A 25,633-nucleotide genomic window follows, 5' to 3' on the forward strand; every position below is an offset into this window, starting at 1 on the left:
TTCAATGATATCAAATCCCCCTTTCACAATGGAATCCATAGGTTTACAGTAGGGCCCACGAATTGGTATTCCAGGCAATAATTTTGACGCAGACTACCCTTTGAGAAGTAGTATTCCAGACCAAAATAAATAAATAAATAATGTTCCTTCTTTACTGAGACAGGCTACATTATCCAAGAGCCCATTATTCCAACATCTTCAGCTATTGTCCAGAAATTCCAGTGATTGCCAATACCATCTGTGTAGCCAAATGTTTGACTTCAAGACAGTTTTTCTCTTCTAAAATCTTATGGATAGAAAAATATGTTGAAAATACCACTTAGCATCCCTAGCCCCTTTCCTTCCATTGACTTCCTACCCAACATTTCAAAAAGAATCCTATTTTCAAATGTCTTTAATCCTGAGATGAGTCAGCAAGAGTGAGAAATGGTTAGCCATCTTGCTAAAGTTATTCTTCCCTTATAGGATACATGCTTTGGGAAAACAACACATCTCCTAAATTATGAGGATATTTACACTCATCTGCATCTAAATGAATCAGTAGAAAGTTACCAACAGCCATGCCAACTTTTCCATGCCTCCTGTGATGAATGTCAAGCTTTCCTTTTCCCAACAGTGCTTGAAAATCATACTTACTGGATCATGTCTTTTCCAAAAGATCTGAAATCTCTAAGTCAGTGGTACCAAACCAAATGCAATTTTTACCCAGGGTACACTGGCAATGTCTGGAGACATTGGTAATTGTTATGAACGGAACTGGGAGTACTACTAGCACCTGTTATGTGGAGGCCAGGATGTTGCTAAATACTTTACAATGCACAGAGAATAAATATAAGTTGTACTGATACTGAGAAAGTCTATTGTATAAAACAAGCCTCACACTTGCGTGAATACACAATAACTATCATATGCTCTTTAAAAATTTTTGTTATTAAGTATATATAACCCATTAGATCAGTATTATAGCTTCTCAAATTTTGTTCTTACATCAACTGAAAAAAAAAAAAAATTCACAACCTAATTATGTTTTACTCCGTGGACTCACTGAGGACGGAAGCCCAGAAGACAGCCTCTCAGATGGCTTTGAGGGGCTGCTCCAGAGAGGTAAGGGAGGAGGCAGGGTATACAGGAGTCAAACAAACAAACAAACAGTCGGGTAGCTGAACATCAAAGATTGCTGCTAATTAAAGAAAACCAGGCATCTCAAATGAATGAATTTAGTACTTTTCTATATACAGGAAGATGCAAGAGTCTGGGCTCCTTGAAATCATTTCTTCGATTTGCACCCTAACTTTCTGGGGCCAGGATCCTGATTCCTTCCTCCTGAATCCCCTGGGCTGCACAGCGCAGGGCTGGCCTCAGGGACTGATTGCATCCTTTGTTTACTGATGTGGCAGGCGGCATTTTTTTAACTATGCTCTTAACTCAGCTTTTGGCTTTCTGATAGAATCTTTAATTCCACACATACTTCTTTTTCTTTGTTTTTCTGTATTGGAAACATTATCGTGGACATTTGTGTTTCTGTGGTTTGGCAACTCCTCCTTTGGAAGAACAGTATCTCAGCTGCCCTATTGATGTGATTTTTAGTGAATCTGCTATTCACAAGTTCCCTTCTTTCCTGAACACACGGTGACCAGGGGGTCCAAAGCCAGGCCAGTCTGTCTTCTCTATTGGGAAGGACGCACAAGAGCACGTAAGGGCTTCAGCCAGCGGCAGCACTCGACAGTCACACGTTGTTGGTGCTACAAGCTGCACTGATTCCTCTCCGTGAACTCTGCAGAGTCTGTCCACTGATTCCTCTCCGTGAACTCTGCAGAGTCTGTCCACTATTCTCCTGATTTAAAATCTTTAGAGACCTATATTGCAAATAGCCAAGGAACCTACGGTGAAATGGAGCCCAACCCTGTGGTTCTTCCCCCACATGTCCTTCCCCCATGTCCTCCGTCTGCCTTTTGTCTGTAGAAAAACATGAGCCAAAGAATAAGTTTAATCAGAGAAGCGAGAACATGCAGAAGCCAAGGAAAGCAGTCAAACAAGAAAAAAAATAATAACAGTTTGGTCATCAAGAAAAGTCAAGGGCTTTCAGTACCCCTTCCAGGACCATAGATAAAATTCTGGGCCATATTTCTGAGCTGCTTTGTAGATACTGAAACCCTCACCAAGTGGAAGAAATTAACTACATGGTGACCAGACTGTAGCCATTATAAGCTGCAGCAATTCCGAGAACAGGCCTCAAAGAAATGGAAACAAACCAGACCTGACCTTGAAGATTAACTGTACTAAAAACAACTAAGATGATGCTGGTCAGACCACCGCATGAGCAATTTCAAGTCACTATCAGAGCTGACTGTGCTCTTTGTGCATGTAGCCCCCTCCCTCCACCTATACACCCCTAAAATCCCATGTAAAAGCTCTTGCCCACCGCTTGTTGGGAGGAGGAACACTGCCTTTGCCCCTTTATTGATTTTAGAGCTGGGAGCAGCCAGACCCCACTTTTGGCAACAACAGGATATACTTTTCTTTATCACTGAAATGCTGATACAAAGAAGAAATATTCTCCCAGTTGCTTCACCTCCTCTTTTGGAAAGAAATCGGCTTGAATTAGTTCACAGTGAGTTAGAGCTTACCTCTGGTAAGGAGAAAAACTTAGTATTCATCCCTCAAAGCTCTGAAGCCTTAGCCTCATCGTCCACCCAGGGGAGTATTTCAGAGGAGCTACTCAAAGGTGGGTCTGCCTTCCAAGGGCATCAGCCACACCTGTGGCTTGTTGGAAATGCAAATCAGGCGCCCCTGTGGACTGCAGTGGTTTGGATTTAGTAGGTCTGGGATGGGGCCCAAGAAATTGCTTCTCTAACAAGTTCCAAGGTGATGCTACCATTCTTTAGACCACCTTAGAGCAGAACAGGGAGACCTTGTCACTTTTTTCTGCTTTTAACCTTTATCTTATCTGATATAAAGCTCAGCTGCTTTCAGTTGCAAATAACAGATACTGGCTTAAATAACAAAGGGAATTTATTTCCTCATACAGATTGAGTTTAGAGGTTTGAGGGCTTCAGCTGTAGCCCAATTATGTTGCCAACTATCTGCTTCTTTCCAAGTAAATGACCTCTTTTTGAATATAACGGAAAACTGCAAAGCTGCCAGGTGTGGACATACTTAGCAACTAATCGCCACTCCTCAGATTTGTCTTTTTCTTTTTTTTTTTTATCTTGTAGTGGTTTTTGTCATACATTGACAGGAATCAGCCATGGATTTACATGTATTCCCCATCCTGATCCCCCCTCCCACCTCCCTCTCTACCGATCCCTCTGGGTCTTCCCAGTGCACCAGGCCCGAGCACTTGTCTCATGCATCCAACCTGGGCTGCTGATCTGTTTCACCCTAGATAATATATACGTTTCGATGCTGTTCTCTCAGAACAGAAGCCCAGAAGTGGGACTGTTGGGTCATATGGCAGTTCTAGTTCCAGTTTTTTAAGAAATCTCCACACTGTTCTCCATAGTGGCTGTACTAGTTGGCATTCCCACCAACAGTGTAAGAGGGTTCCCTTTTCTCCACACCCTCTCCAGCATTTATTGCTTGTAGACTTTTGGATAGCAGCCATCCTGAATGGCATGTAATGGTACCTCATTGTTGTTTTGATTTGCATTTCTCTGATAATGAGTGATGTTGAGCATCTTTTCATCTGTTTGTTAGCCATCTGTATGTCTTCTTTGGAGAAATGTCTGTTTAGTTCTTTGGCCCCCTTTTTGATTGGGTCATTTATTTTTCTGGAATTGAGCTTCAGGAGTTGCTTGTATATTTTTGAGATTAGTCCTTTGTCTGTTGCTTTGTTTGCTATTATTTTCTCCCAATCTGAGGGCTGTCTTTTCACCTTGCTTATAGTTTCCTTTGTAGTGCAAAAACTTTTAATTAGGTCCCATTTGTTTATTTTTGCTTTATTTCCAATATTCTGGGAGGTGGGTCATAGAGGATCCTGCTGTGATTTATGTCAGAGAGTGTTTTGCCTATGTTCTCCTCTAGGAGTTTTATAGTCTCTGGTCTTACATTTAGATCTTTAATCCATTTTGAGTTTATTTTTGTGTATGGTGTTAGAGAGTGTTCTAGTTTCATTTTTTACAAGTGGTTGACCAGTTTTCCCAGCACCACTTGTTAAAGAGGTTGTCTTTTTTCCATTGTATATCCTTGCCTCCTTTGTCGAAGATAAGGTGTCCATAGGTTAAAAATATGGAAAGCTTCACGAATTTGCGTGTCATCCTTGCGCAGGGGCCATGCTAATCTTCTCTGTATCGTTCCAATTTTAGTATATGTGCTGCCGAAGCGAGCACTCAGATTTGTCTTTAATCTGCATTTTTAGCACATTTTAGGGCCTTAATAAAAAGTAAATGTTAATCTCTGTCATTCTTCCTCCTTTGAGGATGTCTGTTAATTTCTGGGCTTCCCTGGGGGCTCAGTGGTAAAGAAACCTCCTGCCAATGTAGGAGAGGCAGGTTCAATCCCTGAGTCAAGAAGATGTCCTGGAGAAGTAAATGGATACCCACTCCAGTAGTCTTGCTTGGAGACCCTCACAGACAGAGGAACCTCTCAGTCTATAGTCCACAGGGTCACAAAAGAATCAGACACGACTTAGAGACATGATAACAACAATGTCTATTATTTCTACCCAGAGCAATTTCTTTTTTCCATTTCCACATGCTTTTCCATACCAGAGGAGCTCCCGTGTGCTAGGCAGAGAGTGGAGAGCAGACAGACATGGTCTTTCTTTAAAGCGCATTACAGTCCAGCTTGGAGGACTCTCTAAGTTTTCTTTGTGTGTGTATGTTATTGCTCAGTCGTGTCCATCTCTGCAACCTCATGGACTGTAGCCCACCGGGGCTCCTCTGTCCATGGAATTCTCCAGGCAAGAATACTGGAGTGGGTTGCCATTCCCTTCTCCAGGGGATCTTCCCGACCCAGGGATTGAACCCTGGTCTCCTGAAATCAGGCAGATTCTTCACCATCTGTGCTATCAGGGAAGAGCAAGTTTGCTTTACCCACTCCCCAAACCAGCCTAGGAATCCTTGTTACTCCAATCTTTCCTCTTACACACTGGACCACATTATACTGGGTATGTATAATAAGTGCTGTGTATATAGAAAAATATGAATAAGTATAAAGAAGGCTCAATCATGTAGAATTGTTACCTGAACATTGGGTTTGCCTTTTGGTGGTATTGCCAAAAGACAGAAAAGCCAAATTGCAGACGGTCTTATTACTCACTGCAAGTGAGGAGAACACCAGGGATCTTTCCCAAAGCAGTGTTTTCTCTGAACAGCAAAATTGGGGAAATTTAAGCTATTGGTACATGTATATTCATGAAGGGGCCTGGACGGCAGGCAGAGTCCAAGCTTCAGTTGATTGAAGTCAAGAGGGTCAGTAAAGGTCAACACCACTCTCCTTTAGATTCCAGTTGATCTAGTTGCTGGCATTTAAATTCTGCAAAATGGCTCAAGACCGTGCTTTAGGCTAGTCTTTACCATCAAAAGAGAACTGAGAGTCTTTACAACAGATCCAATATTTTTGCTCTTGTTATTTCTTTTGCCAGTTAACAGTCCGTTGTTTATGCATTCATTTGTTCCCTTAAGACCATTTATCGCTGAGACATGTTCACCATCAAGCATTATGGCCAGGCTGAGATCACCAAGGGCTAGGGCCAAAAACGGCTTCTCTTATGTCAAAAAAGCCAGGTCTGGTTCTCTTTCTCCAGGGACGACTCCCACCCCACAAATCTGCTTACAGAAAGAGGTAAGTGGAGGAAAACGACAATGTGGCCATAAAGATTTTTGTAACTTGGATCAGGATTTGTTCAGTTGATCTTAGTAGATACTCTCATTTTGAACTAAGAAACACACAGGGTGATAAAGATTGGGAAAACATAAAAATCCTATAAAAGAAATCATATTATGGTTTATTAAATCCAAATCTTAAAATATCTGACAGTGTCTTGAGAAATCAGTAATGTTGCAAAGTATTCTTTTTTAATAATACTCTTCTGCCTTGGGATAGTTGGCTATATTAACTGTTATTTTTCCATGTAAGCAGAAAGAAAACAGAGAAACATAAGGTCCTGCATTGGACACATCTTCAGTTGAATATAAATCCTCAGAGGAGTGCAGAGCTGACTTATAACTCCCGCTGAGCCACGCGCTATCTGGGTCGGCTTCTCTTCTCCCACCCAGCCTGGCGAAGCCCATCAGAGAAAACCAGTGACCTGGACTCTGGGATGTGTCAGTGCCTGCTTTATCTGCAGGACTTCACGTTCTTCTCCTGGGCGTGTCCAACAGTCAGCCCTCGAGGTAAAGGAGAGTGTGAAAACACTCGGCTGAGCAAATGGCAAATAAAACTAGGGAAGGTTTTGGAGAAGGGGCGGAAAAGGAGACGCTGACTCCCACGCCCACCTCACCTTGCCCTTAGATTTCTCCTGTTTGTCCTCTTCTCCTCTAACTCAGCAACTCAGGCGCTGGCGTAGATGATTTGTAATGGTTGCATTTTAACCCACTGCTGTTAATGGTCATGATGGAGATTGTGTCTGGTAAGACCACACAGTGAGAAGCGAGGCCCGTCCTTCTGTTGTCTGGGTCCTTCACGCTGGACAGACAGGCAGACCGCAAGTAATCAAAGTAGTGAGACCCCTGCTGGGCTGTTTATAAGGAGAAGCCCAAAGTTCTGTGGGACCAAAAGTTCTCCTAGTGTGGGGTTCCTAAGAAAACAGGACAGAAAATAGCAAATTACAATCGTGTGACCAAGTGTTTAGAAAATGGCAAAAGAAATGGGGAAAATGACAAATGTAAAAGCAATGACAGATACTACAGCCATCACAAAACCTAGAAAAATAGCATAATATTCTTATTAAATAGACTGTCTCTTCCACCACAATAATGTTTTTTTCCCTCCATACATATGTCCAGTTACTGGTGCCTTATATAGAGCACTTTTATATAGCAAATAACTGGTCCTGTAGGTTCTGGAGCTTAAAAAGGCAATAAGCAACTCATGTGGTTAAAATGTATTAGTACTGTGAGTTTTACAAGGCATAGCAACATGTTAATAGTGCGCCTAGACAACTCCCCTAGCGGTTCAGTGGTTGCAATGCAGGGGACTTGGGTTCAATCCCAGGTTGGGGAAGTAAGGTCCCACATACCTCAGAGAAACTAAGCCTATGTATTGCAACTACTGAGTCCAAGGGCCACAACTAGAGAGTCCACACACCACAATGAAAGATCCTGCCTGCTGCAACGAGGACCTGAGGCAGTCAAATAAATAATAAAAAAAATAAAAATTTAAAAATAAAATTCATTACCGAAGAAGAAAAATAATGTTCCTAGAAGATGACCTGGAAGTGGCCTGCTATAGACTGAAGGTTTATGTCTCCCCAAGTTCATATGTTAAATTCTAGCTCCCAATATAATGGAGTTAGGATGTGGCGCCTTTGGAAGGTCATTGGGTCATCAGGGTGGAGCCTGCATGAATGGGATCCGTAACATTTTAAAAGAGACCCCAGAGAGTTTCCTTCCCCTGCCGCAGCTAAGAATGCTGAAAAGACAACTATGAACCAGGAAGCAGGATTTAGCAGACATCAAACCTGCTGGCACCTTAGGCCCAGTTTTTTAGCATCCAGAACTAGGAGAAATTTCTATTGTTTGTAAGTCACCCAGTCTGCGATAGTTTGTTACAGCAGCCTGAATAGGCTAAGACAGGACCCAAGCAAGGGAGGGTTCCTGACAGCACAGTAAATCCGTCTCCTGTGATAAGTGTACTCGACTAGGAATTGACAGTCAAAATTCAGTGACAATTCTGAGATCCTACACTAGTAAAACTGGAGAGATTTATGAGGAACATGACAATGTGGAAGAGATTCTTGATATTTATCTGCTTTCATCTTAGAATTCTGATCTTTGTGAATGAATTGCATATTCAAAAAAAAAGTAAATCATTTTTAAGTGAAAATTATAAAAAGAAACCTATAAGACATAGTTCTGCTCTTACCTTTGATTTTTGTTGTTGTTCAGTTGCTCAATCATGTCCAATTCTTGGTGACCCCATGAACCGCAGTATGCCAGGCTTCCCTGTCCTTCACTATCTCCTGGAGTTTCCTCAAACTCGTGCCCACTGAGTTGATGATGCCATCCAATCATTTCATCCTCTGTCACCCCCTTCTCCTCCTGCCTTCAATCTTTCCCAGCATCAAGGTCTTTCCAATGAGTCAGCTCTTTGCATCAGGTGGCCAAAGTGCTGGAGCTTCAGCTTCAGCATCAGTCCTTCCGATGAATATTCAGGGTTGATTTCCCTCGTTGCCCCACTCCAATTCTGTTCTCAAGAGGAGATAACCTTCGGACATGGATGTGTGACAGGCTTCCTCAACACTCGTATAAGCTCCTGACCCACATAAACAAAACAATTGTCCTTTTAAGCCACTACCTTTAGAAGTTTCTTACACAGCATGGTAACCAGAACACTCTTCTCCATTGATTTATTTCTGAAGTGAGGCAGTAGGTAGACACTTTGAATAGAAATGATTGTTAACATGTTGTTAGGTGAGTGCATTGAGAAGCAGTATAACCCTCAAAGGCCAGCAGTTGCTCTGTCTTCAGAAAGGAGACTGCATCCCAGAGCTGGCACTAGTGGTAAAGAACCCGCCTGCCAGTGCAGGAGATGCAAGAGGTGTGGGTTCGATCCCTGGGTCGGGAAGATCCCTGGAGGAGGGCATGGCAACCCACTCCAGTATTCTTGCCTGGAGAATCCTACGGAAGGAGGAGCCCCTGGGGTCACACAGAGTCAGACCTGCTGCATACCAGTGCATTTCAAGAACGCCAACTCCCACCACCGCCTCTCCAGCCTGGCTGTGTTCTACTTTCTTTCTTTCTTTCTTTTGTGCACACTCTTCCTTTCACCAGGAGTATCTCCCCTGAATCTCACTCCTTCCATCATATCCCTCCCCTCCATCATCACCTTCTTTCTTATCCAACTCCCTACAGTATAAATAATCCTCTTCTGATTGCACAGACCCCTGCTTCTCTCATTGTGAGTGACCATCACATTGCACAGTAACTGCCTTTTTGCATGTTTCTCTCATATGATTATGAAATCATGAAAGAATTCCAATTCAGAATGAAACCAGATGATACGAAATGGAAAATCCTATACATGTGCCCTCAGAAGAATGCAACTTAAGAACTGAGATTGATTTCTGTACATGCCTGCTTTACTAAAAACTAAGACTTACCTCCTGACCAATGAATATTTGCTAAGAATGTCTCCCATCCTAAAACTGGTGAACTTCCTGCCTGGACTCTCGCTGGACTTCTCCGTCTTCACACTTTCGCCCATACATTCAGCCTTCCCAGATCCCCATGGACTCACCTGTAACTTGCTACAGCACATGTTTTCTGTTTTTTGTTTTTTTAACTTTTTCTTCTTTATTGCGAGCAGATTCAGGTCTCCTGCTTATATATTCTGCAGAAAAGTCCAATCATAATTAGTACATGTTTTCTGAATTGCAGTTCATCTGCTATTTCCAAATAAACTCAATTTCTGGTAATTGGAGCTTGTTCTAGTTTACTTCTTTATTTAGACTGACAAAATCCCAAAGGTGTGGAAAAATTCTTGGTCAATTATTGTACTTCTAAAGCTCTAATATGCACATATATTTTGGTGTATAGTAAGTGCTCATTATTTTCTCATTAAAAGGATAAATGAACTGTAACATGCCCTTTATACAGGGATTCAGTTAAGGGACTCTTTAACTCAATTTAGTTTTTCTTAATATGTGCTGGCCAAATGGACCTGAATCTTCATTCTATTCTCAAAGAAGAGCAGTACCCATTCTATAAACCAATATGAAGATTTCAGCTGATAAGAGCCACTGGTCATATTGATCTGGTCCCTTATATCCTATAATTCTCCTATAATAGTCCAATATAAAGGGAAACTCTACCGTTCTATTGGAGCTCACCCTTCATTATCCCTGGGAGGGACTGGTTCCAGGACCTCTACTGATACCAAAATTCACGGATGCTTAAGGCCCTTATATAAAATAGCATAGTACCATGAAGACAGCTCTCTCTCCAAATCTGTGGATGCAAAACTTGCAGATACAGACGACCACCTGGACAACTTGAGAAAGATCTGAGCGCTGTCTCCTTTGTGTTCTCTTAGATTAAGCCTGGGCCACTATGGGCCATGCTCCTGCCCTGGTACCATAACTAGATCTTTTGGTCGCTGTGGTGAAGGGAAAGTTCTAGCCCCACAAAGGCCATGAAAACAGCACGCTGGCCTTGCAGGAGGCCAGGCAGGGGAGCTCAGTGGCCTGAGTTAGGGTGAAATATCACCTGGCCGAATACTATTTCTGCCACATACCTCCTGTGAAACATAGGGAAAATAGCAATAACAACATCACAGAAGTATTTTCTGACATTAATGAACTGATGAATAGTAAAATGTTAATCCCCTTACAAATGTCAATTATTCTTGCAAGCAAAAGGTAGGTAAAACACAATAAAATCTTAGCAAAAGATGGAGTACTATCTCTATCAATACAGGAAATAAATGACTCTACTGTTTCCCAGGGCCATGGGCAAGTCACATGGTCTCTTTGTTCAGATATGAGATGGAGTCAAAAGTCACATTTACCTACAACGTTAATACATGTAAAACGCTTAACCTAGCACCTGATATAGACTAAATTCTCATCATAGATTAACAAAACATGACTATGTACCCTTAAATGCACTTGGAAGTATAAGAGAGGGAAACCTTTTATATATATATATATATACATAGCTGTTGCTGTTTTTATTTATTTGCTAAGTCATGTCCAATTCTTTTGTGCCCTTTGGACTGTAGCCTGCCAGGCTCTTCTGTCCATGGGATTTCCCAGGCAAGAATACTGGAGTCGGTTGCCATTTCCTTCTCCAGGGGATTTTCCCAACCCAACCCAGGGATCAAACCCTGTCTCCCGGGATCAAACCCTTTACCACTGAGCCACCATGGAAGCCATATATATACATATAGTTTGTTTCATTTAATTTTGGGTTTGGAAGAATAAGAGGAGGCTTCACAATGTACGTTGTCTGTGTTTTGAAATATAGGTATCATTTTGACATAGAGAAGGATCTCAGAATCTGTCTCTAACCCAGAGAAGGAAAGAGGTATATTTTGCCAGCTAGCCATCTTTCTCAAAAATTTAGATGACATTCTTTCACTGTAGAATATGATAGGGAAATGATAATGCAGGGAGGTGGAGGAGTGGAAGTAATTTGAGGATTTCAAGTCTGTCCAGACCTTAGCATTTCACAAAAGGGGACCCTCAGAGGCAATGTAGAAACCAGACCTAGAGCCATTGTTCCAGGGAAATTTCAAACAGAGGATCAAAATGCAATGTTAAGATTGTTCAGTGTATCATCCATTCTGCTTTGAGTACTTGGAAATATGATAATTAACTTTTTCTAAAGGTTAGACAGACAGACAGACACACACACACCCAGAAATTTTACCTGCTCATCAATGCAGGAATCCCACTCAGATTTTCTTACTCTATCCACACACCCTCCCTCAGGCAATTTCAGCCACTCCCAGAACAAGACCTAGCTCATAGAAGTGCAGTCCAAAGAAATATTTTAAAAAAAGAAAAAGCAAGAGAAATGTTAGATTGTATGTCCCTGTGGGTCTAACCAGAATTAAAACTATAAAGTAACCGTCATTCTATTTCATAGGCAATAATTCTATTGCCTGTGAAGTAGAATGCAATAGGAAAAGGGAAAAGAATTCCAGAAAAGGAAACTGCTGGCTTCTCTGAGCCATTTTGGAGGGCGGGACTCCAGGGCAAGTAGATGCTCTTGCATTGCTAACCCATGAGCTTTAGGACTTACTGGCTAGAGGAAGCTGTGGGTGAGGCGTTTGCTAGACAAGTATTCCCAGAAGAGTGATTGATTCCTCAAGCCTTCAGGTTCTTGGAGGTCATGTGACAGGTTGTTTCCTGGTATCCAATCTGACGACGGCTGCCACTCCAGCTCCACCACCCACTGCCACCTCACTATATTTCCTGTGCTCTGGGCCTTTTTTGCCTAAGAAAGAATTTTCACTATCATTAAAAGAAACCAGCACACAAAGACAGCACCCTCCCAGACACCAAGTGTACTGTAATATAGGGCTGGAGGGGGACATATCCCTTTGAAAGTCAGAACAGACCTCACTGGAAAAGAGTATTCCTCTGAGTTCTACCTCTGGCTCTGTGTGCTGGCTCAGTCTAAATCCTCTGTTATCCTGTTGTAGAAAGCTCACTCTTACAGGTTTCTCTCATTTTCTGCAAAGCTGTAAATAATTGTTATTTTAAGTCCTCCTGGTCCAGAGACTCTAAATATACAAATGAAAAGACCCTTAGGGATTCCCTGAGGTTGTCTAACCCCTTCTGACCTGACCACGCAGCCGAGCTCAGAGAAAAGATGCTGCGGCCCTCTCTGGGCATGACGTCAGGGCTCCAGATCTCCAAACCCAGCTCTTTGCGCTCTACCATGAAGCCTCCTTGTGTTCCTGACTCCTTGTATTAAGGCTTCTCTTGTGCCCTCCTACATCCAGCCAGAGGGCTGAGGGCACCTAAAACTTGTCTTGGATTTCAATAACAATATTCAGTTTGTTCATGAAAGAAGATTTGTCCCTTACTTGGAGGATTTTAGACACTTCCCATGAATGTGATTAGAAAGACGGGTTTAAGAAAAAGCCTCAAATTTTCATCAGGAAAGCATTCACTCACTTGGTGCAAACATAAAGCAGAACTTGGATGAGATTGAGAAATGGAGTACTTCTTACCAGATCAGTAAGCAAGGAGCTCACAGTCATGAGGGATTCCCACCCCCGAGGACACTCAGGAAGGAGAAGAATACCTGCACAGATCTGGCAGCTGTAAGGCTGCAGCCACTCCCTGTGGGGCGTCCTGAAGAACTCAGGATGTGAAAAATAGCTGGATACTCACCCCAGCTGAGATGATGAAAGCAATGATTTCAGTGAGCAGACTGCTGCATCTTCTCACACATAAAAAGGTGCTAAACCCCTTAACTTGAGAGATCTAGTCTTCTTTAATTCACAACAATCTCTTGATGTTCAGGCTACCAGCCCTCTGTTACAAACTTCTGGCTCAGATGGTAAAGCGTCTGCCTACAACGCAGGAGCCCCGGGTTTGATCCCTGGGTCGGGAAGATCCCCTGGAGAAGGAAACGGCAACCCACTCCAGTACTCTTGCCTGGAAAATCTCATGGACAGAGGATCCTGTTAGGCTACAGTCCATGGGGTCGCAAAGAGTCAGACACGACTGAGCGACTTCACTTCACTTCTTCTGTAGGACCTGACCCCTTACTTCCTGCCCACCCCTCCTCAGAGCAATTCTCTCAGGATTCCTTGAGATGCTGTCTGTTGGGATTGAAGTCCTAAAAATTCCTACCAAATAAAACATAACTCTCAGTCTTTAGGTTGTGATTATTTTTTAAGTCAACAAAGTAAAAACATGGACCAAAGAAGAGCTGGGGAACTTATCCCTCCCTGTGCCCACGTTCTCCTCAGCATGGACAGCCGAGCTACTTCTGACTGCCAGCAAACTTGTGCCGGCATCCTGCTGTCAAGACACGCTTAGGCGCTTTGCTTTCTTTCTTAACTCTTGACTGTCGTTATGCCAGTTGGAAAGTCTGTTATAAAAACTAAACGTGACTCAGAAGAAGCCAAACACACACACATAGACACACACAAAACCCTCCTCTCTCCTTTCCAAGTCACATCACTGCACAGCCTGCTCTCTAACTGCCCACGAGACCACAGCTGCTCATCTGGTCTCGTCTGCCGTTAACGGTGGTGGGTCCTCCTCCAGAGTCTCTCAGGCCCTCTGCTGTTTCCCGTCTCCCCACAGCTTAGTTTCGGGCCAGAGGGAAGCATTTTCTGACTGTCTCCTCTGGGCTTGCAGAAGTGAGACCCAAGCCAAATTATGAAATCTTCCAAGGTCTTTGGGTCTTAGCCTTCCCATGCTCTTCGATACTTTTCTTCCAGTTGGAAAATTATGCAGGCATATTACATAGACACCTAAGTATACTCTCTTATATAAGTTGTAGTGTTGCTAATTTAACAATATAGTTTAACATAGGCAGAAAGGGAAATAAGCCTTAAACAATTCTTAATTATCCCTAAAATATTTCTCTCCATTCTCACTACATTGCTCTGGTCCAGACCTTTGTTGTCTTTTACTTGGACACTAGTGTCCTGACAAATTTTGGTGCTTCCTGCCTGCTTCTAACCTCTTTATACTATGCATTTCACACTGCCACCCACTGTAATCTATAGAAATGAAGGTCTGACTATACGAATCCTGTACTTAAAGGATGAAAGCTAAGATTCATAGCAAGGCATCTAATTCCCATCTCCTAGTGCAACCCAGGACACACTTCAGGTGACAAGAACTGCACATGTAACTTGTCTCCTGACCACTCCAGGGCCCTTCTCCTGAATACCACTCACTAAGGTCTTTCCTAAAGACCTTTTTATCCTTTAAAGCTAAGCATCGAGATTTTACCCAGCCAACATTTAATTCAGACACATCCATTCGCATAACATCCTATGTATAACTTATTCATAGCATTTGACATCTTATATTTTTCTTAAAACATGTTGGACTGCTTTACTATTTATAAAATGTATTTCTTGCAGAAAACTTGGAAAATACAGGAAAATGGGAAAACAAAGCCCAATGAAAGCATCTAGAGGTACTCTACTAATGTTGTGAGGTATATTTTCCAGTCTTTGGCTCTATGCACATATTTGTACTTTTTGTTTCTTGCCCCCTTGCACACAGCACACACATATTCACCAAAACACCTGCTTGGCAATCTAACATATTTTGCAATCACTTTTATTTTCCACTTAAAAGTACATTATGAGCTTTGTTATATATCCTCAAGTGTTCATAGAGTAAGCTCCATGACGGGAAAGTGTATGTGTAAGGCAAACATGGACAGACATTTAGATGAATGAATAGCACAGGCTCACAAGAAATATTTGTTGAGCTAATTTAATAAAGAAAACAATGAAAGGAGAGAGAGGGAAGAAAAAAAAGAATATGAGAAGAACTAGAGCACATGGAAGGTAGAGAGACAAAGAGAGGAAAGTGGATCATCTGAACAGGGCTTTCATGATGTTTAAAATTTTTATAATATACTTTATCTTTGATTCCTGCAATAGCCTTCTGAAGTAGCTATAATAGTTATTTACAAATCAGGAAAGGGAAACTCAGAAAGGTTAAATGACTTGCCCTGGCTTGTTCGCGCAATAAGTGGCAGAACTAGTTGTGGGAATCCATGAACTATATTTATCTTACTCCACATGACTTCTGCAAAAACAAGCACAATAACAAAGGCCCTGCTGAGGTCTGGGAGCTCGGAGCGGTGGGTGTCCCTGCCCCCTGGCGTGGTGCCCTGTGAATAGCTGTGTTCAGCGAGTTACCGAGGAGCGGGGAGGAGAAAGAACCAACAGCAGATGTTGGTCAGCGTCTGGGGTTCGGCGCCCTCAAGCCACACTTCCTGCTCCACACCGGCTTCCCTGACTGACGAAGCAGGGGCTCCTAAATGCTCTGCTCCCAGTCCGTGCCATGTACCTCATGCTCCATAAACACAAGCGCGTTAAACAGCTCACTGGCTCCCTTTGCTCTTGGAAAATATTCTCCCGGCTTCAAAGGCTCTTCACGATCAGACTCACCTCATCTCATCCTCACGTCTCTTCTCTCTTCTTCTCATACATTCCATCTCCTTCTCCAGGGGATCTTCCAGACCCAGGGATGGAGCCCCAGTCTCCTGCACTGCAGGTGAATTCGTTACAGGCTGAGCCAGCAGGGAAGCTCCCTTGTACGTTCCACACACCTCTAAATCCCTGAAAGTGTTGGCATATTCTTCCCCGCCCTGCTCTTCTTTAGTAACTATTACTTTGATCCTTTCTTTACTGACTGCATTACTTTTTCATTGATGTGTAATAAATTATCACACATGTAGCAGTTTTACACAAGCCTCGCTGTTTCTCTAGGTCAGATGTCTGGAATGGTGTGGCTTGGTTCTCTTCTTAAGGTCTCACTGGGTTAAAATCAAAGTATTGGCCAGGACTGGGTTCTCACTGGCAGCTGAGGTTCCTCTTTCAGACTTACTGGTTATTGACAGAATTCAGTTTCTGGTGGTTAGAGGACAGTGGTTGCCATTTCCCTGTGACATGATTCTCTTCCTCCTCAAACAAACAACAAGGCATCAAACCTTTCCTGTGCTTTGAACCTCTGTGGTTTCGGCTTCTGCCTCCCTCTTCTGTTTTAAGGGTTCATGTGATTACATTACACACACTTGGATAACCAAGGATAACCTCTCTGTCTAAAGGTCATCTAATTAAAATGTAAAAAAAAATTTTTCTGGCTTCGCCATGACTTGTAGGATCTTATTCCCCCAATCAGGGATTGGACCTGAGTCGCTGACAGTAAAAGTGTAAAGTCCTAACCACTTGACCACCAGGGAATTCTGGGTCTTCTACTTTATAAAACCAATGAGGTCTACGAAGTCCCTTCACCATGTACCATTTTCATCGCATAACACCCAGACGGTGAAGGTTACGGGGGTCTGCTGCCTGCCCACCTCATTGGTCACTCTGTTAGGGTAGTATCCTCACGGGGACCAGGCCCATTCACTTCTGGACTATACGCTTCATGAGGGCAGTGACTGCATCTATTTCATAAGTCAGCAGTGTGCTGGGGCCAGCCTGTATCAACTAACAAGGGCTATCATTAAACGCTCAGACATTTTGTCATCCAGAGGCTAACCATACATATTATTTTAAAAATGAAAGTATATAGTCAAATAAATTTTATTTTTAAGAGGTAATAAATAATCAGACTCACCATTCGTTATTTATCGTTTACCTATTCACTCTTATCTTTTCTCTTGAGGTTGCTTTCATTGATTGTATCTCTGTGGTGGAAACTCTGTTTATGGATGGGCACATTTCTTCCTAACTCCTTGTTCAGTGATGTCATATTGCTAGCTTGAAATTGGCCATAGTGGATGTATTTATACCACAGAAATCAGAAAAAAAGCTAGCTGCTGGCTTGCTTTATTGTTTATTTCTCTCTCTTTCTCTTTTTTTTCTTTCTGGCCATATAACACAGCTTGTGGCATCTTAGTTCCCCAACCAGGGATTGAACCTTGGTTCTTGGCAGTAAGAGTGCAGAGTCCTAACCCCTGGATCACTAAGGCATTCCCCAGCGCAGGGGTCCCCAGCCTCTGGGATCCAATGCTGGAGAGTTGAGGTGGAGCTGATGTAATAATTATAGAAATGGAGTGCACAATAAATGTGACGAGTTTGAATCATTCCAAAACAATCCCCTCCTCAAGTCTGTGGAAAAACTGTCCTCCACAAAACTGGTCCCAGGTGCCAACAGTGTTGGGGACCTCTGCCCTAGTGTTGATTTCTCTTGTCAGAGGTGAAGAAACTAGGTAATAAGGTGAATAAACATGTCCAGACTCAACAGCAGATACAAAATAGAAGCCAGTGTGGTCTGAGCTTACAGCCTGGACTCTGAAAAACGACACCAAAATTGAACCAAGAACCAGGCCCATGGGTAGGTGGAGGGTGAGCCCTTGCTCCTCTGTGTCTTCAGAAGGGGGAACCTCTTAGAATGTTGACATTGGAGGTCAACACTCCAGATTCACAAAGTCAAAATCTGCCTTTGAGACATTCTTTTACAAGGTACCCTTGAAATTCCTAAGCACCTTAAAATAGAAAGCCACTGTCCGGGGAGGCAGAGGTGGCAGCAGGTGACTACACCGCAGCTTGTCGTTAGAGCTGAAGAGGCAGAAATACCGTCGGGGGTTTTACAAGGCGGAGTGGGTGCTTCCACGATGGCGCAGCACAGTCAAGTCGCCTGGAGGACTTTATACACTGTCAGGGCACTGGCCGTGTGTTACACGTATACATGGGAGCTACAAAAACGCTGTTGATGACTCAGTCTGCAGGGCAGGAATAGAGATGCATGCAGACACGGAGAACGGACTTGTGGGCAGAATTGGGGAAGGAGAGGGTGGGACGAATTGACCCAGTAGCCCTGAAATATATGCACTCATGTGTAAGACAGATAGCTAGTGGGAAGCTGCTCTACAGGGAACCCGGCCCGGTGCTCAGTGACAACCTAGAGGGGTTGGAGGGTGCGGGGTGTTGGGAGGGAAACTCAAGAGGAAGAAGATATATGTATATATATATGTGTATACATATGTGTATATACATACATATATAGATATATATACATATATCATGTTGTTGTATGGCAGAAACTAACACGATATTGGAAAGCAAGTATCCTCCAACTAAAAATAAAAATTAATAATAATAATAATAATTCTGATATATACCAGGGAGGGGAACTTGTCAGAAACAGGATGTTACTCACAGCATCCTTAGATGGGCACAGCCCTGCACCAGCTATTAAAACAATGAAACCGGCGTCTCCGTGGCTCTAAGCTCAGGTTTCGTAGGCTGCAGCAGTCCCCTGCCCAGAGCTGTAATCGCCCCCTTTCCCACAGTGGTTTCCCTGCCCTGCTCTCTACACAAACAGCTTTCCCTTCCCTCCCCAAGCATATCTCCTGTCTCCTAGATCTCACATGTCACATGGCCCTCCCCTAACACATCCTCTTCTCTCCTCGCCACTAAGCCACATCCTCTCCTTCTTCCTCCCTCCATTTCTTTTTCAGTCTTAAAATGATGTCTTAATATAAGCCTTTTTCAGCTCACATGACATCACTTCCCTCGCTGGGATCAAATTTTTACCACAGGTCCTTGGAAACCAACAGTGCAAAATAAGCAGAAGGATTTAAGGGAGGCTACAGAGCTGCTTGTTCAAATCAAGCATTCTCCTTTAAAAAAAAAAAAAAAAAAGCAGCTGAATCTAGTCAGTTTCCTTTCATCAAGGTCCTCTGTTGTGCAGCAACAATCTAGGGCCCACAAAAGAGTACCCTCCCACAGGTACCATTTTTGCTCCAGTAATTGACTGTGTTCTGGTCAACCGCAAAGCAACAGTAGTTGACCCCTGCTGGCCAGCTTTCAAAACAGGTCTCAGAAGAAGCCGGGAACAGGACAAGTTGTTACTTCTAGTTTTCTCCCAACACATGGACTCCTGTTATCAACTTTGATCTCTTTATAGAGGTCCCTTGTCTTTGTTTGAGTGATATGGAGCCTCTGTGAGACTGGTAATAAGAAAGCTTATGATCTTCCCCTCACATGATCAACAGACTGACTACATCTTCTGGTTTAGCAACTTCCTCTTTATTCTCACAAGCTGCTAAACAAGTTGCCAGTAACCCTGATTGGGGATGTAATTGGTTCTTTGGATTTTGTTCCATTTCTAACCATATTTCAAACTTGTAATTAGGTAGTGGGTCATTTCCTCATAGCTCAGTTGGTAAAGAATCTGCCTGCAATGAAGGAGACCCTGGTTTGATTTCTGGGTGGGGAAGATCTGCTGGAGAAGGGATAGGCTAACCACTCCAGTATTCTTGGGCTTCCCTTGTGGCTCAGCTGGTAAACAACCCACCTGCAATGTGGGTAGACCTGGGTTTGATCCCTGGGTTGGGAAGATCCCCTGGAGAAGGGAAAGGCTGCCCACTCTAGTATTCTGGCCTGGAGAATTCCATGGACTGTACAGTACATGGGGTTGCAGAGAGTCAGACATGACTGAGTGACTTTCACATGTAGATGGAAAAATGGTTCAGCTGAGTGCAAGAGAAAGTGCTTACAGGTCACTCTTTCATTCTAAAAATTCATCAAGACATGCAAATTGACTTCACTTATTTCCTCTTTTGTTTCTCAGAGAAAAGTTTGGAAAAATGGAAAAATGGTTCAGCTGAGTGCAAGAGAAAGTGTTTACAGGTTACTCTTTCATCCTAAAAATTCATCAAGACATGCAAATTGACTTCACTTATTTCCTCTTTTGTTTCTCAGAGAAAAGTTTTCTTGTTTGTCTTTTGGGGTTTTTGGGGGGATGGGAGTTAATAGTGTTGGTGATGGCTTACAGAAATTTTAGGAACAAGACATGGAAATGAATTCTATTTAAAATAAGTCTCTAAAAGAGAAGTCCACCAAAACTCCTTTAGACAATTGAAAGATTTCAGTTTGACTTGACCCCTCACTTGAACTTTGTTATTTAAAATTTCCTATGTTTAGATTATAAATTCTATGAACATAGATACTCATGTCATTTATTTACTTACTATGAATATATATGTTTAATCACTAATTCATCCTTTTATTCAACAGACATTCACTGAATGTTTGATATGAACAATAGATTCAGAGTAAACAGGTATAAATAAGATACATTCCTTGCTCTCAAGTAGCTCATAGCCTAAAGGGATAGAAAAGTGTATGTAATGATATAAGCTGTCTAAAATTTTGCATGTGCTAAAATGGACATTTCTAGAGAATACGATGGGATCGGAACAATCAGCAGACGCTGTGATCCACTTTGCAATGATGGCAGTAGCTGGGTGGGAAATTTTCTTAATAAAGCAAAAGGAAGAAAGAAGAAGAGGAAGTTTCTGGGGAAAAAACACTTTAAGATCACCTTTCTATAATCAAAACCGAGGTGCTCAGATTTTAGGTTGAGCTTGTCCCATGTTTTCTGCAAATGATATCACATCTCTACCAGGATCAATTTATATTGGAAAACAAATTGTACAAAATAAACAGAAGGATTAAAAGGACAGTAAATATTTCTGTTTGCTCAAATCAAGTATTCTTTAAAAAAAAAAAAGCCCATTTACATAAAAGCCCATTGACATAATATCCGTAAGTCAACTGGGGTAACGCTATGCCTTGAATTAAGATTACTCAGAACTCCACTGCTACAATCAGAGCTGTTTCTAAGAGTTCCGTGAATCCCTGGTGGACTTAGGTGTCCGATGTCATGTCTAGCTCTGAATTCCTACTCCCACAAATCAGCTCTGTTGAAGGATTATTTCATTTTCCTTGCATAATGCCTCCAATTTACACTTTGTCTTGGGTATAGGATTTCAGATCTTTTCCTTGACCTTAATAAAATCTTTTCCTTGACCTTTTAGGCCCCAAAATCACTGCAGATGGTGATTGTAGCCGTGAAATTAAAAGATGCTTGCTCCTTGGAAGAAAAGCTGTGGCCAACCCAGACAGCATATTATGAAGCAGAGACATTACTTTGCCAACAAATGTCTGTCTAGTCAAGACTATGGTTTTTCTAGTGGTCAAGTATGGATGTGAGAATTGGACCGTAAAGAAGGCTGAGCACTGAAGAATTGATGCTTTTGAACTGTGGTGTTGGAGAAGACTCTTTAGAGTCCCTTGACAGCAAGGAGATCCAATCAGTCCATCCTAAAGGAGATCAGTCCTGGGTGTTCATTGGAAGGACTGATGCTGAGGCTGAAACTCCAATACTTTGGCCACCTCATGTGAAAAACTGATTCATTGGAAAAGACCCTGATGCTGGGAAAGATTGAGGGCAGGAGGAGAAGGGGGTAACAGAGGATTAGATGGTGGGATGGCATAACTGACTCAATGGACATGAGTTTGAGCAAGCTCTGGGATTGGTGATGAACAGGGAGGCCTGGTGTGCTGCAGTCCATGGGGTTGCAGAGTTGGACATGACTGAGCGACTGAACTGAATAAATATCACTAACCAAGTCATGCTGGTATCATTCTCATGCTTGTAACAACAGTGTAAGGAGCAAAGAACAAAAGCCCTGTGTGAAACCATGACCCATTTGAACCAGGACTCCTCTGTTCTTTGCCCACAGGACACAGTGGTGTTATTTGCTCTTTCTTCATCTTGGTTGCATCCCCTCCTCTTTCCCACTTACTTCTCCTTCCAGGCGGGCCTCCTGGCTTGCTCCTAGGAACTCCACAACCTTTGGAGAATAATGTAGTGATATCAAGTTCCACTCCCCAAATTCAGTTCTAAATTACTTTTGCTTATTCAAGAGCCTACAGGGTCTGAGCAGAGACATTACTTTGCCAACAAAGGTCCATCTGGTCAAGGCTATGGTATTTCCAGTGGTCATGTATGGATGTGAGAGTTGGACTATAAAGAAAGCTGAGCACTGAAGAATTGATGCTTTTGAACTGTGGTCCTGGAGAAGACTCTTGAGAGTTCCTTGACAGCAAGGAGATAAAACCAGTCCATCTTAAAGGAAATTAACCCTGAATGTTCCTTGGAAGGACTGATGCTGAAACTGAAGCTCCAGTACTTTGGCCACCTGATGCAAAGAGCTGACTCATTTGAAAAGACCCTGATGCTGGGAAAGATTGAAGGTAGGAGGAGAAGGGGACAACAGAGGATGAGATGGTTGGATGGCATCATCAACTTGATGGACATGGGTTTTGGTGGACTCTGGGAGTTGGTGATGGACAGGGAGGCCTGGTGTGCTGTGGTTCATGGGGTTGCAAAGAGTCGGACATGACTGAGTGACTGAACTGAACTGAACAGGGTCTGAGTAACCCTGGGATGGTGTTTTTGTTCCCAAGATAAATTATACCTCTAATACAGTCTGCTTTTCTGAGATAGTCCTCATGGTTGTATACAGTACTCTCCTCCTACATTACACCCAGTGCTCTTCACATTTGAGGATGACGTTACTATTCATCAAACCCTGCTTTTTTTTCTTCTTACTTTCATTCTGGTTTTCTTTGGAGCTGGTTTGCAATAAATCCAGTTCTGTTACTATATAGCCATGCTTCACCATGAACTCCAAACATAGACCATGATTTTGCTGCATGTGGTTGTCTTAAATCTCTAGACACCCAAAACACCCAGGAACAAGTATTCTCCACCAGTCAAGGTATTTCAAATGTTCCTGTGTCTCTGGATTAATTTACTTGTTCTATAAACCTTAAGCACACATCATATGTTCTTTGTTGTGGTCTAGGCAAGTTCACAGTCTGACCGAATATAAATTCCAAAATGCTTTAATGAAAGGCAGCATCTTTGGAATTAGTGCAAAGCCTCTCAGGGGGTGACTTTAAAGAGGCAGTCTTGTTTTGCAGCATATTTCCCAGTTCATTAGTTAGAACATTAGTTCCAGGCTTTGCAGCTGTGCCTCGTACTACATACTCCATCTCCCCCCAGGATAGAACAGTGGAATACCCTTGGAAAAGCAAGAATTGTAGAAATTTAAGGTTTAAGTTTCTTCCCCCACTCCAAATGTAACTTAGAAAATCCTCTCCCAAGCTTTTACAGAGTCTACAGCATCATACATACTATGTTATACTACAATCATGCAATTACTTGTCTGTCTGCTGTCCTAGACATGATCAGGGCAGGGTTATGGTTTACCAAAATTCAGTTCCTAGCATAGGAAACAGAAACTGGCAGGGTACTCACAGGAGTTTTATGGAAGAAAAGGAAAGGGAGGAGAGAGAAGAAGAGAGAGAAAAGAACCTATTATGACTATAATTCATGGGAGTGAGATTATTCTGCACAATGGCTTTGCTTTGGCAGCTGGGAGAATCTCCCTTCAGAGGTGTGGTCAAATGAATAGTTTGTGGATGGCTTAGCACAAGGCAGGAGGAGAAGGGGACGACAGAGGATGAGATGGCTCGATGGCATCACCAACGCAATGGACATGAGTTTGAGTAAACTCCGGGAGTTGGTGATGGATAGGGAAGACCGGCGTGCTGCAGTCCATGGGGTCACAAAGAGTCGGACATGACTGAGCAACTGAACTGAACTGAACTAGCACAAGGATCTCAGCTGTCAGCTGCACCAAGCTGGGTATGGTCTAGGTGCTGGGATTAAATGTATTTGGTAAGATGGACAAATAATAAGAAAGTCCAGTAGATATTTTATGCCAAACTCTACCAACCTCATACTCCGTGAACACCACTGCTGCTGAAGACCATGATGGGGATCTAATCATGTTTTCTTTTACTTTGTTTTAGTGTAAACTGCTTTCAATTTGTCATATCTTTGCGTTATTGGTTGAACTGTGTCCTGCCTCCCAAATGATGTGTTCAAACTGTTACCCTGAGTACCTCAAAATGTGACTGTATTTGGGGACAGGACTTTTAAAGAACTGATTAAGGTAGGTGGCTCAGTGGTAAAGAGTCTGCCTGCAATGTAGGAGATGTGGGTTCGATCCTTGGGTCTGGGAAGACCCCCTGGAGAAGGGAATGGCAACCCACTCCAATATTCTTGCCTGGAGAATCCCATGGACAGAGGAGCCTGGTGGGTTACAAAGAATCAGACACAACTATGCACGCACATACACTCACACACACACAACATTGATTTTTATGGAGTTACTGATGAAAATAATCCTCATAATATAGTTCAATATTACATTTACCTATATGTGTGTGTGCAAACATGTAACCCATAATCCAGACACAAAGGTAAAAAGAGGCTCTGAGGGTGCGTCATAATCCAATCCGACTGACATCCTCATAAGAAGAGAAAACTTGGACACACACAGAGACACCAGGGAAGCGTGTGCACAGGGGAAAGACCGTGTGAGAACACACACGAACACGACCATCTGCACGCCAGGGAGAGGGGCTTCAGAAGAAACCAGCGCTGCTGACAGCTTGAGGACTTTCAGCCTCCGAAACTATGAGAGTGGATTTCTGTTTAAGTCATGCAGCCTGTGGTATTTTGCTACGGCAGCCCTAGCAAACAAACACATGTAGAAACAGCACTGATCTTTAGTAAAAAATCATTAAGACTAACGAGCAAATATTCACTTGTTAAATTTTAACCTAAAAAATTGAGTGAATAAATGAATGGAATAGGTTACAAAGTACAAAGACCTAGGAAAATATTACAGGTTAAAATTTAAAAGAAAACCACCTGGATGTTCCCAGATAAATTCCTTATCGTCGAAAATCTGAAGTTTCTCCTTTCTGAAATAAGACTGTTAGGTAGCTTATTTTATCCTTTAAGAGTCTCTAATTTACTGTTCAGTACATGATTGGTAATACTGATTCTGATGAAAAAAGTAAATGGATTCAAGCCAGGATTTCACTAGCCAAGAGTATGAGAAGATTTTATCATGAACTTATGGCATGTGTTTGCATTGACTTGAAGAGTATCTTTAGAAACTAACTTTTCAGTCTGAGAAGATAAGACTAAATATCTATAACGTGGTTGCATCTTATTGCAGTAGGCTAGATTATGCTGCAGTAACAACAACTTCTGACTCTCTATATCTTAACTGCTGACTTATTCCTGTCTTCATTGTACATTTCCACTGCAGGTCATCACTGCTCACACTAGTCACTCAGGGACCCACTCTGATAGGGGCTTAATCTTCAATTACTTTAATAGGAGAAAAGATGAGGCAAATAGCGCAGGCTCTTAAAATTTCTGCTCAGAAGTTGGCATATGCCACTTTTATTCAGATTTCACGGGAAGAGTAAATCATATGACTGTCCGCAATATTGGGCTTCCCAGGTGGCACTAGCATTAAAGAACCTGCCTGCCAAATCAGGAGACATAAGAGATGCTGGTTTGATCCCTGGGTTGGGAAGATCCCCTGAAGAAGTAAGTGGCAACCCACTCCAGTATTCTTGTCTGGAG

At 42.5% G+C, this 25,633-nt stretch overlaps 2 long non-coding RNA genes and 1 other non-coding gene across 7 annotated transcripts in view; all 3 read right to left on the reverse strand.

Annotated features, from left to right (window-relative positions):
• Positions 1–4,221: 4,221 nt before the first annotated feature.
• On the reverse strand, positions 4,222–4,328 carry LOC122431533. Its single transcript, XR_006266550.1, has one exon. It is a non-coding gene; the product is annotated as a U6 spliceosomal RNA (small nuclear RNA).
• A 1,599-nt stretch (positions 4,329–5,927) lies between these two features.
• On the reverse strand, positions 5,928–8,084 carry LOC122431048. The gene is made up of 2 exons (XR_006266427.1): positions 8,026–8,084; positions 5,928–6,739 (listed from the first exon to the last, which is right to left on the reverse strand). It is a non-coding gene; the product is annotated as an uncharacterized LOC122431048 (long non-coding RNA).
• A 134-nt stretch (positions 8,085–8,218) lies between these two features.
• LOC122431183 overlaps positions 8,219–25,633 on the reverse strand; it is a 42,479-nt gene continuing 25,064 nt past the window's right edge. Inside the window, exons 1-3 of one of the 5 annotated variants that reach the window (XR_006266455.1) lie at positions 15,766–16,138; positions 9,400–9,492; positions 8,219–8,539 (exon numbers count right to left, since the gene is read on the reverse strand). This is a non-coding gene — a long non-coding RNA (uncharacterized LOC122431183). Of the gene's footprint in view, positions 8,540–9,399; positions 9,493–11,906; positions 12,632–13,006; positions 13,252–13,540; positions 13,914–15,765; positions 16,139–25,633 lie in introns of those variants that run through there. The other 4 variants (XR_006266457.1, XR_006266459.1, XR_006266456.1 and 1 more) reach the window with 4 other exon arrangements.

This window comes from Cervus canadensis, chromosome 29 (genome assembly GCF_019320065.1).
Source record: "Cervus canadensis isolate Bull #8, Minnesota chromosome 29, ASM1932006v1, whole genome shotgun sequence".
In the NCBI taxonomy this organism is placed as follows: domain Eukaryota; kingdom Metazoa; phylum Chordata; class Mammalia; order Artiodactyla; family Cervidae; genus Cervus; species Cervus canadensis.